Source organism: Balaenoptera physalus, assembly GCF_965194825.1.
Source record: "Balaenoptera physalus genome assembly, chromosome: 1".
In the NCBI taxonomy this organism is placed as follows: Eukaryota; Metazoa; Chordata; class Mammalia; order Artiodactyla; family Balaenopteridae; genus Balaenoptera; species Balaenoptera physalus.
Window position 1 is genome coordinate 112,907,065 of NC_138882.1, and position 15,093 is coordinate 112,922,157.

General features: G+C 37.3%; 1 protein-coding gene across 4 annotated transcripts in view; it reads right to left on the bottom strand.

The window, feature by feature from the left end:
- Positions 1–15,093, bottom strand: part of SLC44A3 (solute carrier family 44 member 3) — an 83,326-nt gene that overhangs the window by 58,260 nt on the left and 9,973 nt on the right. The gene's annotated exons all lie outside the window — the stretch shown is intronic.

The following is a 15,093-nucleotide window of genomic DNA, read 5'->3' on the forward strand; positions in this document are numbered from 1 at the left end:
GCATACCTTCATAACATCCTGCTCTTCTTTCCTTCTGTGGGCCCCAAACAGTGGAAATAATCCTGACCCAAGAAGTGCCAAATTATCTGACAAGTTGCTAAAACATTAGGCAGTCACCAACATCGCATTGCCATGAAGGCAAAATGGCTTCTGAAACCTCAGTGAAGCTCAACACAGAACATACGGAAGGATCTTTCTGAGGAGTCACAACAGTATATAAGAGTTCCCGAGTCACTGAACCGTGATTTAAGAGAAGAGTAATACAACCGAGCCGTTGTTTTTTTTTTAAATTAAAAATTTTGCAAGTGTGATACATTCACACAGCTCAGATTCCAAAAGGTACAATAGGATAAACTGTGAGAAACTGCACTTTCTTCTCCTTGAGCCACGGAAGTACATTTCCTCACAGGCGACCCTTGTTTTGGTTTCTTGTATATCATTCTAGAGACATTTTTAGCATACATGAACATGATAGGAAATTTAAACAGGAGTCTGCTGCTGAGGCTCAAAGATAATAAAAATTATATCCCCAAATGAGATGCCAGACGCCACCAAGCAGGGCTTGTCAAAAGAGAGGTAGGAGAAAACTGGTTATTCTCTTAAATCCTTCACCCACACTGAATATAAGAGTGTTGGAAGTTGGAGATTAGAAGAGCATTTTATAAAATAAACTTTTAATTTTGGAATAACTTTAGTGTTACTGAAAAATTGCAAACATGGTACAGAGAGTTCCCATGTACATTCACTCACCTGCACCTAATGTTAACATCCGACATAACCACAGTACATTTGTGAAAATTAAGAAATCAACATTGGTGCTACACTATTAACTAAACCACAGTCTTTATTTGGAAGTCACCATTTTCCACCAATTCCTTTTTCTGTTCTAGGATACCACGATGCATTTATTTGTTGTGTCTCTCTTGGTCTGTGACAGTTTCTTAGTTTTTCCCTATTTCTCATAACCTTGACACTTTTGAAGATTCATGGTCAGGTATCTTATAAAATGTCCTTCAAGCTATAGAATGACCCTCACATTTTCTCATGATTAGGCTGCAGTTATGGGTTTATAGGAAGAAAACCACAGAGGCGAAGAGCTATTCTCAGAGGATCACATCAGGGGACACAACAGCAACATGACACCACTGCTGAAGTTGCCCGAAATCACTTAGTTAACGTGGTTGGTACCTGCCAGTTTTCTCCACTGGAATGTGACTATTTTTCTCTTTCTACACTGTGTTCTTTAGAAGTGATTCACTAAATCCAGCCTGCTCTCAAGAAGAGGGAAACTAAGTTCCACCTCCTGGAGGAGGAATATCTACACACATTATCTGAGATCCTCTGTAAAGATCTATCCCCTTTCTCCCATTTATTTATTTACTTAATTAGTCATTTATTTATATAAGTATGGACTCATGGATATTTACTTTATCATCAACCCTAGTACGTTGCTTCAAAATTGCTAAATAGTGCCCCGTGAGAAACAAATTTACCAACTAGAGCGCAGTGTTTATGTACAGTATTTTAAATTTTTTGGTGTTTTTTTTTTTTTTTTGGCTTTAGCTTACAGTATGTAGTCACAGGGTTATTTCCCAAAGTTACTTAGGCCAGCTCCTTTTCTCTCTACCCCCTTCAGTTAGGTTATGTCATACATTTATAATAAGTTAAATTCATTTGCTGTAGTCTACATTTTATCCTGAGATCTCCTGATACCTTGGTTGATTGTATTTTTTATTTGGGTACAGTTGACTGTGTACAGGTGTTGGCAAGTGCATAGACTCATGTACAAGAGCAATTCTAAAGAGATGGTTTTGTTCTTGTTTTGAGAGAGAGAACTGCCATGTGACTATATCGCTGTCCCTTAGGGTGAGGGATACTACTCCTAAATCAGATGAGAAGTGTTTCCTGGAAAATTCAGAGGCTCTACAGACCTTAACCCATGGGTTAAGGTCTGAGTCCTGAGAACGGGGTGGGGCTGGTGTCCAGGACGGCCACATGGACGACTGTGGGGACCTTAGCGGAAAGAAGCTGTGGGTAGCTGCTCAGTGCCTCGGGAAAGGGGAAGGCCCGACCAGAGGAATGGGGAAATGATCAGCCAGAGCAGAGGTGCACTCGACCATGTAAGGGGCACTGCTGGTGAGAAAGCCCATTGGTGGAACTTTCCAAATAACCCGAAAAGTGCTTCATGGAGAAAGCTGTCTGGAACATCTCCCAAGCCCAGAAGACTCATCCTAGAATCAGTACTAGTCAAGTAAAAATGCTCCTGGCTCCTTCTGTCTTCTCTTCACTTTTGGTGTGCCAACCCCAAAAGTCAGAAGCCCATTTTAGCAAGCTGGGAAAGGAAGGGGTGAGTAAGCAGGAGAGGAGAGAGAAGCAGAGGATTGTACCTCCCCTGACCCAAGCCGTCCCCCTGCTCCTGACCCAACCTGGGGGAGGGAGAAACTTCAACTTCCGGTCAGGTTTGAAGTCTGTCACACTGCGCTGAACATTTTAATTCCTGAATTGAAAGTGTCTTTTACCACTTAAAGTGATTGAGTCCTTACTACCTAATAGTAACCAGAGAAGTCTTGGGAACTGTGTTTTCATTCAGGCGCAGAGAAAAAACTAGTCTGGCTGAATAAATTTAAAGAGACAGAGAAACAAAACTAGAGTAGCTTTCTAACTACATCCTATAGGTTATGTTTGATGTAATGATTATACAAGCAAATATACACACACACACGTATACATACTTATATGTATATAAACACATAAGTCACACTTATGACATTTCCTTTTTATGGAAAAGGTGGTATACTGCATACTGCTTTATAGTTTGCTTTTTTTTAAACTTAATACATCTTGTAGCTCTGCTCATATTAGAATATAAGAGATTCCTCTTATTTTTACTGAGGTAAAATTTACATATAGTGAAATGTACAGATCTTAAACATACAGTTAGTGGCTTTTGACAAATACATATGTCAATGTAACCACCGGCCCTTTCAAGGTGCAGACAGCTTTTTTACCCCAGAAAGTTCCCTCATGCCCCCTTCCAATCATCTCCATGCCTTTACAGGAACTATTAATCTGATTTCTATAACTAAACATTAGTTTTGACTCTTGTCTAATCCCATTTAAATGGAATCACATAGTATGCACTCTTCTGTGTCCAGCTTCTTACACTCAGCTGTCACATGTATCAGCAGATCATTCCTTTAACTGCTGAGTACTATTTCACTGTATGAATATACTACCACTTGTTTGTCTAGTTTCCTGTTGATTGCCATTTGAGTTGTTCACAGTTTTTAGCTATTAAAAATAAAGCTGCTATCAAGGACCTACTGTATAGCACAGGGAACTATGTTCAATATCTTGTAAGAACCTATAATGGAAAAGAAATCTGAAAAATAATATATATATACATACATATATATGTGTATATAACTGAACCACTTTGCTGTACACCTGAAACACTGTAAATCAACTGTACTTCAGTTAAAAAAAGATGTATCATCATCATAATTTTTAAAAAGCTGCTAGCAACATTCGTATATGTCTTTTTACGGACATACATTTTCATTTCTCCAAGTAACTACCTAAAAGTGGAATTGTTGGGTCATATGGAAAGTGTATGCTTAGCTTTATAGGAAGCACCAAACTTTTTCCGAAGTGGCTGCAGCATTTATATCCCACCAGCAATGGCTGAGACTTCTAGCTGTTCCACCTCCTCACCAGCACTTGATACGGTTCACCTTTCAAATGGGAGCCCTTCTAGTAAGCATGTGGTGATAGCTCATGGTATTTTCAATTTGCATTTTCCTGATGGCTAACAATGTTAAGCATCTTTTCATGTACCTATTGGCTCTTCGTTTATCTTCTTTTGAAAAGTGTCTGTTCAAGTCTTTTGCCTGGTTTTATTGGGTTGTTTGACTTTTTGTTATTGATTTACAGTAAGGATCAGCCAAATTCAGCCCACCATCTGTTTTTGTACATGAAGCTTTATTGGAGCACAGCACAATCCATTTCTTTATGTATTTTCTATGGCTGCCTTTGCCCTACACTGGCAGAGTTAAGTACTAGTGGCTACTGAGATGATAATGTGCACAAAGCCTAAAATATCTACTATATGGCCCTTTAAAGAAAAAGATTGCAGATGCTGATTTAAAGAAATTCTTTATATACATATTCTGGATTTAAGCATTTGTCATATATACATACTGTGAATATTTTCTCCAAGACTGTTGCTTCTTTTTTTTTTTGTTTCGCATTTTCTTAACGGTATCTTTAGATGAATAGAAGTTTTTAATTTTGATGAAGTCCAATGTATCATTTTTTTTCTTTTATGTATAGTGCTTTGTGTGCCCTCTCAAATTTTTGCCTTCTTCAAGGTGGCAAAGATATTCTTCTATTTTTCTTCTAGAAGCTTTATAGTTTTAGCTTCTTAGGTTTAGGTCTAGGATGTATCTAAAACTAGTTTTTGTATATGGTATAAGGTAAGAGTCCTCAGTCAAAATGACCAAGTCATTTTTCCCCGTGTCTTTCCACTTATTTTAGCACCATTTGTTGAAAAGGCTTCTTCTCCCCATGAAATTGCCTTGCCACTTTCATTAAAAATCAATTGGCCATGTATATGTTACTCTATTTCTGGGCTCTCTATTCTGATCCACTTATCTGTCTGTCCTCATTCCAATACCACACTGTCTTAATCACTGTAATTTTATAATAACTTTTGAAATCAGGTGTTATGAGCCTCTAACTTGGTTCTTCCTCAAGTTTTTGTGTGTGTGTGTGTGTGTGTGTGTGAACCTATGTCTTTAGCATTTTCTATATGTTTTAGAATAAACTTGTCAATTTCTACAAAAATTATATTGGGGCACTGTGTTGAATCTATAGAACAATTTAGGGAGAAGAGACATCCTAACAATATTAAAACTTCCAATTCATGAATTAGGTATATTTCTCTACTTATTTAGGTGTTCTTTAATTTCTCTCAGCAATGTCTTATCAAAGTTTTCAGTTGAGGGCTTACATGTCTTCTGTTAAATATATTCCTAGTTATTCTATACTTTTTTGACAGCGCTGAAGATGGACTTCAAAATTATTTCCTAATTGTTTGCTGCTAATACATAGAAATGTAACTTGACTTTGTAGTTTGCAGATTTGCTAAATTCACTAAGTAATTATTTTGTAGATTCCTTTGGATTTTCTGATGTAAACAATTAGGTCATCTATTAATAAAGATGGTTTTGCCTCTTCCAATCTATTTTTTTCCCTTACTTTATTGCAATTCCTAGGACCTCTATTACACTGGTGAGTAGAAGTGGTAAGAGCATATATCCTTGCCTTGTTTCTAATTTTAGGTGGAAAGCATTTTATAGTTCACCATTATGTATAATATTAACTATAGATTTCTCATAGATGCCCTTTATCAGACTGAGAAAGTTCTCAGCTATTCCCAGCTTGCTAGTCTCTTATTAAAAAAAAAAAAGAGCTAAATAGTGTTACATTAAGTGATATACCATTATTTATTTAAGCAGCCCTCTATTGAAAGCCATTTAGATTGCTTTAATTATTTTGCTATTATAAATGCTGCAGTGAATAACCTTATACAAATGTCATTTCACACTGGTACAGGTATCCCTGAAGAATAAATTCCTAGAAGTAGAAATGCTTGATTAAAATAAAAAGCGATGAATGTAGGGAGGGGGATCAAGATGGTGGGGCAGGAGAATGTGGAGCTCACCTCCCCCCACAAACACATCAAAAATATATCTACATGTGGAGCAATTCTCATGGAGAACTAACCGGAAACCAGCAGAAGAACTCCTATACCACCAAGGCTGCAAGAAAAATTTCTACATAACCAGTTAGGACAAAAAAGGCACTGGGTTGGGACCTGTGCCCCTGAGAAGCAAGCAGGCCAAGCCACAATCTGGGCATCCGAGTCCTGGGCTCCTGTGTGGAGAAGACAAGCCCCCTTTCCTGCTGGAAAATCTGCTGTGACAGACAGAAGGGCTAGAGAAGCCTAGACTCTTCTTGCAAGGAGTGTGTGACTGCTGTCTTGCTGACAATCAGGGTGGAGAGAGCCATGCACAGGTGGCTGCGGCCTCGTCGCACTTCTTAACCAGAAGGGGCAAACACCCTGGCCCTGCTCACTCCACACCACAGCCTGCTGCGAGATCAGGGCAAAGATTCAGTTTAGCTATGCAGAACCAGACCAGGTCACCTGGGGTGTGATCCAGGTGAAGCCACAGAGGCCATTGTGCGTGGATGGGGCAAGTGGAGCCATAGTGGCCACTGTCAGGGTGAGCACAGGGAGGTGCCACAAGAGCACACAGAGGCTAAGGTCTGAATCTCGGGCAGACAGGCCCTGGAAACTCATCTAGCTACACAGAGACAGCCCAGAGGGCCTGGAATGCAGTCCAGGTGGGGCGGTGATGGCCATTGTCAGTGCATTCAGGAGTAGCAGATTATCTCCCAGTGAGAGCGTCCCAGCTAAGTCCACTTCACACCACAGCTTAGCCCTAGACCTGGGGCAGACAGGTCCTGGTAGAAAACTGGCACCAAAGCAGCTTGGATGGCAGGCGGGAGCACAGCCATCTAAACTCCTGCAGCCACAACGTCCTGACCTGCAGCCCCAGCCCACTCCACACCACAGCCTTGCACTAGATCTGGGATGAACACGACAGAGAAAGGGATGCGATCTTGGGCTGCTTCTAAGCAGAGCCATGGGGGCCCACAGGTCCTCTGTGACTGCACGGGCCTCACTTGCTTTAGTATTCACCTCCCTAGGGGTGGGGCACGCACTCAAGGGCAATAGAGCCTGACTGAACCTGACCTTCAGGGCCTCTAATCCAACAACTGGGGAGCAGACCCTGCCCCTGGCAGGGTGACAACAGCCACAGAGCAGAAGGGAAGCCCCACCTCATATCCTGCACAGGGTCTAGAAACTACAACACAAACTACACCTCCTATCAAGGGGATAATGGCCAGCAAACTCTGAGGAAAGACCTGGATGGCAGCCATACCCAAACCAGCAACTTGCACCAAAGACATTGGACAAGCACAGTCTACACAGAGATGCTCCCAAATAAAAACACCCCTTCAAGACCACAGTAAATAATTGTGTCTCCTAAATTTATAAAAACAGAGAAAGTTAAATAAAATGAAAAGGCAAAGGAACTACTCCCAATTAAATGAAAAATAAAAATCCCCTGAAAGAACAAACAATGAAACAGACCTCTCCAATCCACTATACCCCAAGTTAAAAAAGGTGGCAATAAAAATGATAACTGAATTAAGAAAGATTATTGATAGAAATGCAGTCACTGTAACAAGGAGCTAGAAACTATAAAGATGAACCAATCAAAAAGAGACAATTCAACTGCCAAGATAAAAACCAATCTAGAAGCAATTAATAGCAGAATAAATGACACAGAAGAATGAATAAGTGACTGGAAGATAGAATAATGGAAATCACCAATCAGAACAGCAGAATAGAAAGACAAATGAAAACAAATGAAAGCAACATACGAGATCTATGGGATAATATAAAATGTGCCAACCTACACATAATAGGCATTCCAGAAGGAGAAGGTAGGGGGGATTGAAACTGTATTTGAAGAAATTATGGCTGAAAACTTCCCAAACCTTAAGAAGGAATCATATATCCAGGTGCAGGAAGCACAGAGGGTCCCAAGCAATATGAACCCAAACAGACCCACACCAAGACATATCATAATTAAGATGGCAAAAGTTAAAGAGAGGATTCTAAAGGCAGCAAGAGAAAAACAAAGAGTCAGTTACAAGGGAACCCCCATAAGGCTATCAGCTGATTTCTCTGCAGAAACTTTGCAGGACCTGAAGGGAGTGGCAAGATATATTCAAAGTCCTGAAAGGGGAAAACCTAGGATGCTCCACCCAGCATGATTATTATTTAGAATAGAAGGAGAGATAAAGATTTCCCAGACAGGCAAAAACAAAAATCATTCAGCAATACTAAACCTACCCTAAAAGAAACATTGAAGGGTCTTCTCTAAATAGAAAAGCCGCAAGAATTTATAGGAAAGGGAAAATCATAATAGAAAAGGCAAATATATAAAAGGGTTGAAGATTACTTAAATAAGCCAGTACATAGATTAAACAACAATAAAAAACTGTAAAAGCAATTGTAATTACAATAAATAGTAAAAGGATAGGCATGAAGATGTAAAATATGACATCAAAAGCACAAAATGTGAGGGCGGGGGAGTATAAAAATGTAGATCTTTTAGAATGTGTTTGACCTTGAATGACTATTAGTTTAAAGCAAGTAAATAGATATAGCTGTGGGTCAACATGCTTGAACTTCATGGTAACTACAAATCAAAAACAGAATAGATTCACAAAAAACAAAAAAGAAAGGAACTCAAGCATACTACAAAAGAAAGTCATCAAATCACAAAAGGAAAAACAAAAAGAAGAAGAAATGAATGAAGAAGAACTACAGAACAACTGGAAAACAAGGATTAAAGTGGCAATAAATACATACCTATCAATTATTACTTTAAATGTCAATGGACCAAATGCTCCACTCAAAAGACATAGCATTGATTGAATAAAAGAAACAAGAAACTACAATATGCTGCCTGCAAGAGACTCACTTCAGGGCAAAAGACACTCACAGACTAAAAATGAGGGTATAGAAAAATATATTTAATGTAAATAGAAACAAGAAGAAAGCAGGGGTAGCAATACTCATATCAGACAAAATAGGCTTTAAAACAAAGGCCATAAAGAAAGACAAAGAAGGACATTAAATAATGATAAAGGGTTCAATACAAGAAGAGGATATTACACTCTTTAATATTATGTACCCAGTATGGGACCTCCTAAATACATAAAACAAATACTAACAAGCATAAAGGGAGAAATGGACAAGAATACAATAATAGTAGGAGACTTTAACCCCCCACTGACATCAATGGACAGATCATCCAGACAGAAAATCAATAAGGCAACAGAGGTCCTAAATGACACAATAAACCAGTTGTAACTAACTGATATCTACAGGACACTACATCCAAAAAAACCATAATACACGTTCTTTTCAAGCGCACATGGAATGTTCTCCAGGATACACCACATACTAGGTCACAAAACAAGCCTCAACAAATTTAAGAGGATAGAAATTATTTCAAGCATCTTTTCTGACCACAAGAGTATGAAACTAGAAATCCACCACAGAAAGAAAAAGAGGAAAATACTAAACAACATCCTACTAAAAAAAAAAACCAAACAAACAAACAAACAAAAAATGGGCCATGATGAAATCAAAGAAGAAATGGGAAAATACCTTGAGACAAATGAAAATGAAAATATAACCTTACAAAATCTATGGGATGCAGTAAAAGCAGTTCTAACAGGGAAGTTCACAGTGATACAGGCCTTCTTCAAGAAACAAGAAAAATCTCAAATAAACGACCTAAACGGTCACCCAAAGAATTAGAAAAAGAACAAACAAAACCCAAAGTCAGCAGAAGGAAGGAAACAATAAAGATCAGAGAGGAAATACATAAAATAGAGATAAAAAAATTGAAAAGATCAATAAAACCAAGAGCTAGTTTTTTTAAAAGATAAACAAAATCAACAAACCTCTAGCCAGGCTCATCAACAGGAAAAGAGAGAGGATCCAAATAAACAAAACAAGAAATGAAAGAGAAGAAATAACTTATACCACAGAAATATTAAAACATTAGAAAATACTATGAACAGTTATATGCCAACAAATTGGACAACCTAGAAGAAATGGTAAAGTTTCTAGAAACATACAGACTGCCAAGGCTGAGTCAAGAAGAAACAGATAATTTGAACAGACATTATTAGAAGTGAAATAGAATGTGTAAAAACAAAACAAAACAAAACAAAACTCCCTACAAACAAAAGTCTAGGACCAGACAGCTTCACTGGGGAATCTTACCAAACATGTAAAGATGAACTTATATCCATCCTTTTCAAACAATTCCAAAAAGTTGAAGAGAGAGGAACACTCACAAATTCATTCTATGAGGCTACCATCACGCTGATGCCAAAACCAGACAAAGACACTACCAAAAAAGAAAATTACAGGCCAATATCTTTGATGATTATAGATGCAAAAATCTCAACAAAATATTAGCAAACCAAATCCATTTATACATAAAAAAGATCATACACCATGATCAAGTTGGATTAATTGCAGGGTTGCAGGAAAGGTTCAACATATACAAATTAATCAATGTGATTCACCACATTAACAAAAGACAAAAACCACATAATCATTTCAATAGATGCAAAAAAATTTGACAAAATTCAACATTCATTCATGATAAAAACACTCACCAAAGTGGGTATAAAGGGGAAATATCTCAATATAATAAAAGTCATTTATGACAAATCCATAGCCAACACAATACTCAACAGTGAAAAACAAATGCCTTCCCACTAAATTCAGGAAAAAGACAAGGATGCCCGTTCTCACCACTTCTATTCAACATAGTATTGGAAGTCTTAGCCACAGCAATCAGACAAGAAAAAGAAATAAAAGGTATCCAAATTGGAAGGGAAGAGGTAAAACTGTCACTATTTTCAGATGACATGATAATCTATGTAGAGAACCCTAAAGTTTCCACACAAAAACTACTAGAACTAATAAATGAATTCAGCAAGGTAGCAGGATACAAAATTAGTATACAGAAATCTGTTGTATTTCTTTACACTAATAACAAAATATCAAAAATTAAAAAAAAGTCCCATTTAAAATCTCATTAAAAAAAACACATAGGAATAAAATTAACCAAAGAGGTGAAAGACTATATGCTGAAAACTATAAAACATTGAAAAAGAAACTGAAGAAGATTCAAAGAAATGGAAAGACATCCCATGCTCTTGGATTGGGAGAAGTAATATTGTTAAAATGACCATATTACCCAAGGCAACCTACAGACTTAATGCAATCCCTATCAAAATATCCATGACATTTTTCACAGAACTAGAACAAATAATCCTAAAATGTATATGGAACCACAAAAGACCCCATATTGCCAAAGCAATACTGAGAAAAAAGAACAAAGCTAGAGGTACAACCCTTCCAGACTTCAGACAATGCTACAAAGCTACGGTAATCAAAACAGCATGGTACTGGCACAAAAGCAGACATATAGATCAATGGAACAGGATATAGAGCCCAGAAATAAACCCACACACTTATGGTCAATTAATCTATGACAAAGGATGCAAGAACATGCAATGGAGAAAAGACAGTCTCTTCAATAAGTGGTGCTGGGAAAACTGGAGTTACTTGTAAAAGAATAAAATTAGAACATTCTCTAACACCATATACAAAAATAAACTCAAAATGGATTAAAAACCTAAATGTAAGACCAGATACGAAAAAACTCCCAGAGGAAAACATAGACAGAACACTCTTTGACATAAATTGTAGCAATATTTTTTTGCATCTGTCTCCTAGAGCAAAGGAAACAAAAGCAAAAATAAACAAATGGGACCTAATTAAACTTAAATGCTTTTGCACAGCAAAGGAAACCATCAACAAAATGAAAAGATAACCTATGGATTCGGAGAAAATATTTGCAAATGATGAGACTGACGAGGGGTCAATATCCAAAATATACCAATACCTCATATAACTCAATACTGAAAAGATAAACAATTTGATTAAAAAATGGGCAAAGAACTCAACAGACATTTTTCCAATGAGGAAATGCAGATGGCCAACAAGCACATGAAAAGATGCTCAGCATCACTAATTATTAGAGAAATGCAAATCAAAACCACAGTGAGGTATCACCTTGCACCAGTTGGAAGTGCCGTCATCAAAAGTCTACAAATAATAAATGCTGGAAAGGGTGTGGAGAAAAGAGAACACTTGTACACTGTTGGTGGGAAGGTAAATTGGTGTAGCCACTAGGGAAAACAGTATGGCGGTTCCTTTAAAAAACTAGAATTAGAGCTATCATATGATCCAGCAATCCCACTCCTGTGTATATACCAGAAAAAATGAAAACTCTAATTCAAAAAGATACATGCACACCAATGTACATAGCAGCACTATTTATAATAACCAGGACAGGGAAGCAACCTAAAATGTCCATCAACAGATGAATGGATAAAGAAGATGTGGTATATACATACAATGGAATATTACTCAGCCATAAAGAAGAATGAAATACTGCCATTTGCAGCAACATGGATGGACCTAGAAAATATTATACTTAGTGAAGTAAGCCAAAGACAAATACTATATGATATCACTTATAATGTGGAATCTAAAAAATATTATAATACAGATGAATCTATATACAAAACAGAAACAGACCCATAGACATAGAAAACAAACTTGCGGTTACCAAAGGGGAGAGAAAGGGAGTATAGGATTAACAGATACAAGCTACTATACATAAAATAGATAAGCAACAAAGATTTACTGTATAGCACAGGGAATTATATTCAATATCTTATAACAACATATAATCAATATAATCAGAAAAAAATAACTGAATCACTATGCTGTACACCCGAAACTAACACAATATTGTTTTTTTAAGAGTTCTTTAAAAATTAATTAATTAATTAATTAATTTTTGGCTGCATCGGGCCTTCATTGCTGCGTGTGGGCTTTCTCTAGTTGCGGTGAGCGGGGGCTACTCTTCGTTGCAGTGTGCGGGCTTCTCATTGCGGTGGCTTCTCTTGTTGTGGAGCAGGGGCTCTAGGCTAGCGGGCTTCATTAGTTGTGGTTCGCAGGCTCTAGAGCACAGGCTCAGTTGTTGTGGCGCACGGGCTTAGTTGCTCCGCGGCATGTGGGATCTTCCCAGGCCAGGGCTCGAACCCGTGTCCCCTGCATTGGCAGGCGGATTCTTAACTACTGTGCCAACAGGGAAGTCCCCTAACACAATATTGTAAATCAACCATACTTCAATAAAAAATTAATGAATGTATGTACCTTCATGACTGATGAATATTGATGAATTACCCTCCTTAGGATCCTGCCTCAGCATTGTATGGAAGTGCCTATTTCCCTACACTCTTGCCAAGGGTGTTTTTTTAATATGTTGCCAGTCTATGGGGTGAAAACGTTAGAGTCTTAAACGGAATTTCCCCTATTGTGAGGGAAGTTCATTCTTTTTTAGTATCTTTAAAAAATATTGTGCTTTTTCTCTGCAGCATCTATTCATATTGTTTCATCTTTATATTGAGATATTGGTCTTTTAAAAGTTGACTAGTAAGAACTTTCATAAATTAGAGATTAATCTTTTTTATATGAATAGCAACTTATTTGCCTGTTAATTTTGCTTCTAGTGTTTTGTCATGCAGAAATACTTGTTTTTTTTTTTTTTTTGAAATACTTGTTTTTAATGTAGTCAATGAATTTTTAATTTTATGTCTCCTGAGTTTTAAGTCATGGTTAGAAGCCTTCCTTACTTCCAGGCTATAAGAGAATTCTCCCATGCCTTCTAGTACTTCCTGGTTTCACTTTATAAGTTAAAATCTTTAATCCATTTGGAATTTATCCATATAAGCCACGAGGTATAGATCCAGCTCTTCCCTCTGGATGCCTACCCAGCTGTCCCAACCTACATGTTGAATAGTCCATCTTTTTGTCACTGATTTGAGATGCCATTTTTTTTATCATTTACTAAATTCTTGTAAGAATTTGGGTCTATTCCCGGATTATATAATATCTTTCACTGATCTTTCTACATATGAACTAGTATCCAGCATTTTAATTATTAAGCATTGTTTTACAAACTGGAAGGGCTGGTTTTCCTTCATTGTTTTTCTTTTTCAGATTTTTCTTGGCCATTTAAGAAACTTTTTTCCTTGCAAACTTACATCAGCTTATCTAGCTACTGAAAAAATCCTGCTATTATTTTTATTTTAATCATGACAAACTTATAGCTCAACTTAGGCAGAAATAACATCTTAATAATGTAGGGAGAAGTAACATTTTTATAATGTTGAGTCATACTGTCAAGAACAATTTCTGTCTTATGATTTGTTCAAGCTTTCTTTGTAGCTCAGGAATATACGAAAGTTTTCTTCCTGTGGCTCTTGTACATTTCTTGTTAAATTTATTTCTAGGCACTTTTGTGTTTTTGTAGGTGCTTTTTCTTGCTGTGGTAAAAGGAGTCTTTTCAAAAAACATATGAATGCTACAGATTTCAGTATATTTATCTTGTTCCCTGCCACCAAAGTTTTCTTGTCATTTGTAGCTTTTCAGTTAATTTTCTTACCACCTACAGAGTAATAATTTTACCTCCTGCTTTCCAACTTCTAAACCTCTATTTTCTTTTTCTTTGCTTTTACTAAACAGTCTTAATACCAAAGAATCTGAATTGTTTTGAAAGAAAATGTTTTCTGAACTTTCATTTAGTGTTTCTGAAAAATAAGATCAGATATATAGATGCAATGTCATTTTATTTTTCCCCAAACATAATTTTCCCTAAGACCTTAATTTTGTCAACATAGTTTGTTAAACATGGTGCTTTTTAGGCATTTAACTTCCCTGTACTGGTAAAGAATGACCCATCTTACCCCGGAGAGTGATGGAGAGAGGCATGTAGAGTGTGGGTCAGCCCTGGTGACCAGCTAGCTGGTAGGTGGTTGACCAGGTAGCTGCCTACGGAGTACCTCATTAGCTGGGGCAGGGGATGCATCTATTGGCCACAAACTGCGGTTTCTTCCCCACTTCTGCTTTTCCTCTCCCCACCAGCAAAGCCACTCAGATGTGCTGGAAGTAATTTGGAGAGCTGACTGTATATTTAGGTGACTCTCTATATGGAATTTATTCAAGCAAACAATGCAGTGACATGCACAGGCACCAACGTGAGAGGCTAGAAACAGAATTTACTGGAAGGAAAAGCCCAAGCCTTTTACATTTTTAATATATGGGGGACTCAAAATACAATATTACACAGAACACCAAAAGGAAAAAGATATGCTTGCTTGTTATCTTCTGCAGTAGTTTTTCACTGCTCTTAGAAGCTCATTCCTAGGTATACAAATCTTCTTGATATTCAGTCATTGCTCTAAAAGGGTATGTTATACCTCACGTGACCAACCCAGAAAGAAGAA